Below are 6938 nucleotides of genomic sequence, written 5' to 3'. Positions count from 1 at the left end.
TCACCATCAAACGCTAAATAGGGAGGGTCCGATGCTCAGTCTAGAAACACTCAAAACCATCGGACGCCAGTCTGATGCTCAACGTCGGATGTAGCTCAGGGTCCAACGCTGCCACGCGTTGCATCCTCGCGCACTCCTTTGCGTGGCACTAAATGAACAGTGCGCTCAATCTGATGTCGTCGTTCGTGCGCCACTCAGCTAGGGTTAGCCATTGGACTCTCCCTGGCCAGGGTCCGATGCCCTTGTCTCCACTCTATTCAAGCGTGATCACTTCACCCTTGTGCATGTATACCAACTCCAAGTATTCCAACACTTGTGTACAGGAGTTAGCAACAATCTAAGCCAATTCCCAAGGGTGTTAGCACTTACTAGAATCTAAATGCATATGCAATGAGTTAGAACATCTAGTGGCACTTTGATAACCATATTTCTCAATGAGTTTCACCCCTCTTAATAGTATGACTATCTATCCTAAATGTGATCACACCACTAGGTGTCTTGATCACCAAAACAAAATGGCCCTATGGTTATCACCTTTTCCTTAAGCCCATTTTGTTTTTCTTTTTCTTCTTTTCCAAGCCTGAGCACTTGATCACCATGGCCATCACACCATCTTGATGATCTTCATCCATTTTCTCCACCACTTGGAATGTGTACTAACCTATCTCATGATCACTTAGAGCAGGGGTTAGCACATGGGGTTTCATCAATTCACCAAAACCAAATAGAGCTTTCAATCTCCCCTTTTCTGGTAATTGATGACAACCCTTTCATAAAGATATGAATTGAAATTCATTTGAATCCATGTTGCTTGCCCAGCATTTTTACCATGTTGTTGGTATTTATTAACTTGTCACTTGTTAAGTAATAACCTAATGATATTTCTTCGCATCACTTTTACTAAGTTGTCATCTCTAGCGATGGTGCTAGAAATGCTTATTGGTACTACCTAGTGCCACCTCAAGAATGACACTAAGAAGTACTTTAGTATTTCATGTGACTAGATAGAATATATATATAATTGAAAGGAAAAGGATATGCAAGCGCACAGATAATTATACCATTGTAGCACTTCACCCGGGAGTATTCCAGGTACCGTTATTTGTATTTTTACCATAGGGAAGGACGGACGGTTGGAATATATTGATAACTTATACACATGATGGAGAAATAAATAGTAACCAAACTTCTACTCACAACAGAGGTAAGTAAAGAGATAAATGTATATGAATGGTAAGTAATAACTAATCATTGATCACTCAGAGTACTCCTTTCTATGGTATTAGCATGCCTAAGTAGAATATTAGAGGAATAATTCCTAAGTCATTCTTAATTATAAGTCAAAGCATATGTTGATTAGTGCAATTACACTTAGTAATCATGGTTAAGATCAACTTCAAATCTACACATAAGGCATATTACTAAGGAAGATTAAGAATAGAGCTTATCTTCCTTTGTAACTAGATCCTACATGTCCCATATTCAGGGAGTGGACTATAAAGGACTCAATAGGAGTGTCACATCTGTGATCTACCACATGGCCTAGAATATAGGGTGTATCCTATTGATATTTCTTAATGACTATTGAAGCATTCTACAAGCGCATAGAACTATTGCGTATCACTTTGCTCGGTGAGTACTGAGTGTTGAATTTATATTTTTTCCCACATGAAGGTGGAAGGCTAGAATTTTATAGGACTAGGATTTGCTAAGACAAGGCTAAGGTTGATCCTAGGTAGGTGAACGATAGTGAAGGATGAGTGTGGACTACCTAAACTAACTACTAAATACAAGCTAACTAGAGATAGCTAGGTGGGAGAGCGAGCGATATATCTTTCTAGTAACTAAGGGTAAACAAATGATTAGGAGAAATACGATAGTACTTCGGGGCACAGCCTGCCTACAAACTAGGAGAGTTAAATAGATAAGGTCTGCCACGAGCCCTATAATTTAATAACTAGGCCTATAATGGTAGAATACAAAGGATGGACAAGGCTATCACCACTTGCCACCTACCACAATCTATCTGGAGGCCTAGCCGTATCCACAGGTAATCTATAGCCTAAGCACCATACTTAATCTACAGGCTTACTACTTCGATCCAAGCTTCGAGGAAATGAGATCAAAGTACCCTGACCAGATGGTGGAACTGGTACTAACAAAAGACTACTAATGACAAGATAACCTATGCTACTAATGCTAAACAACAAGCACCTAAGCTCACTAATGATGAACACTAATGACTAAGTACTTAAAGTAAAGCAAACAATACTAGAATAAAGTACTGAAATAAATACGGAATAAAGTAATGCAGAAATGAAAGAATTACAAAGGAGTTATACCAGACTCAGAGAAGCTCCGCTCTTGCTCTACTCCACTACTAGACTACTACTCTATAGCTAATACTAACCTAGAAAGCTAAGAGAAGCTTGGAGAGCTTGGAAATGAATGGGGCACTTCTCCACTAAGCTCCACACCCACTATTTATAGTGTATAGTGATGGGGAGGGGTATTTGTAGGTAGTGGCAAGGTCGGTGGAGCACCTAGGGCACCGAGCAATGCAAGGGGGGCACCGAGCGGCCCTTGGATGCACTGCCTCTGCATTGTAGCACCGTGGCTGCTCCTTGAAGTCAGTTCTAAAATTTAGCACATGTCGAAATTTGGCAGGTACATCGGTTGGTAAGGCGGTGGAAGCCTCTCAAGTCTATGACAATGGGCCCATGAATCCACCATAAACAAATCTTGTTAATTGATCAAACCGCCTTGAATGGAAGCTTGTGATTGGCTTAGGAGCAGCTCCCATGGATTGATGACATGGTAGGGCCACTTGGGGGGCCGGGCGGTAGGCCCAAGTGGGCCCAAGGCCTCCTCCCACGTCCACTTGCTCCATATGTCCATATTTGTCATCTTTTTTGCCAAACTTTGCCATATTTCCTTCATACAAATATTTCTACAAGCACAAGTGGAACAAGGTGAACTATAAACAAAATTCTTCACATGTGATGATGATTTACCTCACTTTTCCATGCTTTTGGGTGGAATGTTGATGGTCAAAATGGGTTTTAGTGACCGTCAACAAGCTCCCCATGCCTCTTTCTCTCTCTCTCTCTCTCTCTCTCTCTCTCTCTCTCTCTCTCTCTCTCTCTTTGAATACTAGAGCTTTTTGCTCTTTTATTCTCTATCAAAAAAAATCTGTAGCCCATGCCTCACTTTTGATGTAAGACAGCATAGAGAGGTAACTTTAATTCTCATAGACCAATAATAAATGGAATGAATATGTGGATGCATATCCCTAATGTAGGAATAGCATAAATATGTGGGTGTACGTGATCTTGATCAAAAAGCATGAAAAGTTTCTCTACTCATATCAACAAGGCTTGAAAAAACTCAAAACAAATAGGCAGCTTTTATAGTGACTTTATCATTTATGAGTGGATATTTATTTGGCTATGGTAGGAATTTATCACCATTGAAGAACTTCTAGCAAGAGAGTTTAGCATTTTGCACAACAAAACTCCAGGTTGTCTTTACAATTCCTCATATAGGTTCAAAGATTTACTCTAATCATGGCATACAACATATCTCACAAAAGCCTATTCTTGGTTCTAGCATTTGCAACCCATGAAAGTATTCAACTTAAGATGAACTCTAAGTTTATCATGCTCAAAACTTAAGAAGTATAAGGTTATATCACAAGCTTTTGCAAAGTATCATAGAGCAACTATTCATCATCTCCAAATAATTTATCATCATTTTATTAGAGCAGAGTTTCTCTCAAAATAATTTAAAGGCACTCCTCTCTACATTTTATGATCATGGATGTTGAAATTTAAAGAAAACATGAATGTAAAGAGAGGGTTTAAGATTTTCATACCTGAGCGGGGAGAGATGTCTCCCCCAAGCTTGCCTTTTGCATAGGTTGGAATGTCTTCTAGCAGCTCTTTTGATTCTTTTCTTTATTGACTAACTAATACTACTAGAATGCATAAATAACTAACTAAACCTATAACTACTAGATAACTTATCCAGCAGGGATGCTACTAAATTTTATTCATTATTATTAAATATTTTTTCATATGTTGCTTTAAATGCATATCTATCCTATCAGGCATTAGCTACTACAGACTTTATTATTAACAAGGAGTAGCTAAATGCAACTAACCTATCATGTAATGTAAAGCAACTCTATTGGAAATGAAATGCAACTAACGAAATGCGGTAAATAAATGTAAGGAATAGAAAACTTACCTTTTTGTCGGGCTCAAGGTCATTCGTCCTTGGGTGGAGGTGTTTCCTCTTGTTCCACCTCGGATGCCTTGTCAGGTTCAGGGGATGACGAGTTTGAGGATGGATCTTACTTTTTACACCATCTCTTTCTATTCTTCTTCTTCTTGACAAGTTTTTCAGGCTCTTTAATTGGCTTTGGTTTCTTCATCTTTATTCTCTTTGGATACTTCTTCTTTTCTTGTTTCTCATAAAAGAGGGGATGTCCAGAGGCAAAAGCAAATATTTCTTTTCTTCTAGCAAAGTGGAATTGGATTTGCCCAGAAGCCACATATATGCAAGCATTTGCAGTATTAAGGAAAGGATGACCAAGGATTAAAGGTGTATCCTCATCATTACCCATGTCTAAGATCATAAAATCTATAGGAACATAAGCACTCCTAACTTTAACTAGTAAATCAGTGGCTACTCCCTCGAGATAACAGGTAGATTGGTCGGCTAGCCGTAAGTAAACTGAGGTTGGCGCTAAGGTAGTGTAGAACAATTTATCATAAGTTGCCTTAGACATTATGCTAACACTAGGGCCTAGATCACATAGAGCATTATGGAAGGTATGAGTTCCAATGGAGAAGGTAATCTCAGGAGTACCTAGATCACCCTTCTTAATGGTAAATGGGGAATCTAATAAATAAGAACCCCTAAGAATTTTAAGCATAGCCATACTTTACAGTAACAAGGTTGGCTATCTCCATTTTCACTCAGGTTTGCTAGGAATTCTACCTTTTTCATAGGATAGGATAGCAGTAGCAATTTGAGCTAATTGGGTTTCTATCATCTTATTGAAACTAAGTTGATTCTTTAAGACAGAAGAAAATTCATCCAATTTAGCATTTATATTTTCCAACATCTTGTCATGAGCATGCAACTTTGTATTTATACTATCAGTCATTCTACTTTGACCATAAACAAGATCTTTCAAGAAAGCATAACTATTATTACCTTGATTATTCAAATGAGAAGAATAGTAATAATTGTTACCTCCTGATTGTTCGAACGCTGATTCTAGCCTTCATGTTGTGGACAGAACCTGTTGTCGGTGTTGACGAAATTGAGGTCCCCTTGGGTTTTAGGATAGGAATTGCCTGAATGTCCAACATCTCCATAGACTTCACAAGTCATGTGGGAATCCATGGCTTTGAGTGTCTCTTGGGCACTCACCTTCTCATAATGTTCCACTTGCTTCGCGAGTAGATCCATCTTAGCTGCAAGCATGTCAATTTCTTTAATTGAATGCATACCTCATTTACAGGGTTGGAGTCGATCATCGCTCCATCCTTGGTTGGAGACCATCTTCTTGATTAGTGTCTTTGCATCTGCAACACTTAGCGAAAAGAATGCACCACCAGTAGCAGCATCTAAATGGCTCCTACCTAACGACACTAATCCATGGTAGAAGTTCTAGATCAAAAGCCAGTATTCCATGCCATGGTGTGGGCATGCAAAGACATACTCTTGCATTCATTCCCAAGCCTCAAGAATCGATTCATCTGCTAGTTGTTGAAAACTAGAGATTTTATTGCGTAGAGTATTAGTTTTCCCCATGGGGAAAAACTTAACTAGGCAAGTGTTGGAACACTTGTCCGAGGTATCTATAGCATTGCGGTTCTAGTAAAACCATTGCTTAGCCTTTCCTAACAAAGAGAAGGGGAAAAGGCGAAGACGTATAGCCTCTTGGCTCACTCCCTTAATGGTGAATGTGCTACAAATCTCCAAGAAGTGTTGGAGGTGAGCATTTGCATCCTCGTGGGCTTTCCCACAAAATGGATGAGCTTGAACCATCATAATTAACACTAGCTTAAGCTCAAAGTTAGCATCCCCATTGATCATGTAGGGTAGTGATAGGATATGAGAAAAAAGGATAAACTACTTAGGATAACTAAAAACCTAGCTAGTGAATCTAGTAATATAAATCCGAGGCCAGTTGTCTTCCTTAGCAACAGTGCCAGAAATGCTTGTTTATATTTCTTAATGACTATTGGAGGATTCCACAAGCCCACAGAACTATCACGTAGCACTTCGCTCGGTGAGTACCGAGTGTCAAATTTATATTTTTCCCCATAGGAAGGTGGAAAGCTAGAAATTATATAGTACTAGGATATGCTAAGACAAGGCTGAGGTTGATCCTAGGTAGGTGAATGATAGTGAAGGATGAGTGTGAACTACCTAAACTAACTACTAACTACAAGCTAACCAGAGATAGCTAGGTTAGAAAGTGGGCGATATATCTTTCTAGTAACTAAGGGTAAACAAATGACTAGGAGAAATGCGATAGTACTTCGGCGCATAGCACGCCTACCAACTAGGAGAGTTAAATAGACAAGGTTTGCCACGAGCCCTATAATTTAATAACTAGACCTATAGTGGTGGAATACAGAGGATGGACAAGGCTATCACCACTTGCCACCTACCATAATCTATTCGGAGGCCTAGCCGTATCCACAAGTAATCTATAGCCTAAGCACCACGCTTAATCTATAGGCTTACTACTTCCATCCGAGCTACGATGAAATGAGATCAAAGCACCCTAACTAGATGGTGGAACCAGCACTGACGAAAGACTACTAATGATAAGATAACTTATGCTACTAATGCCAAACAACAACCACCTAAGCTCACTAATGATGAACACTAATGACTAAGTACTTAAAGTAAAG

General features: G+C 39.3%; 1 non-coding gene across 1 annotated transcript; it reads left to right on the top strand.

Annotated features, from left to right (window-relative positions):
• Positions 1-5704: 5704 nt before the first annotated feature.
• Positions 5705-5813, top strand: LOC136553010 (small nucleolar RNA R71). The gene has a single exon (XR_010782918.1). It is a non-coding gene; the product is annotated as a small nucleolar RNA R71 (small nucleolar RNA).
• Positions 5814-6938: the final 1125 nt, after the last annotated feature.

Source organism: Miscanthus floridulus, chromosome 4 (assembly GCF_019320115.1).
Source record: "Miscanthus floridulus cultivar M001 chromosome 4, ASM1932011v1, whole genome shotgun sequence".
Lineage (NCBI taxonomy): Eukaryota > Viridiplantae > Streptophyta > Magnoliopsida > Poales > Poaceae > Miscanthus > Miscanthus floridulus.
Note: the sequence above shows the minus strand (reverse complement) of the source record. Positions and strands in the feature narration are given on the sequence as shown.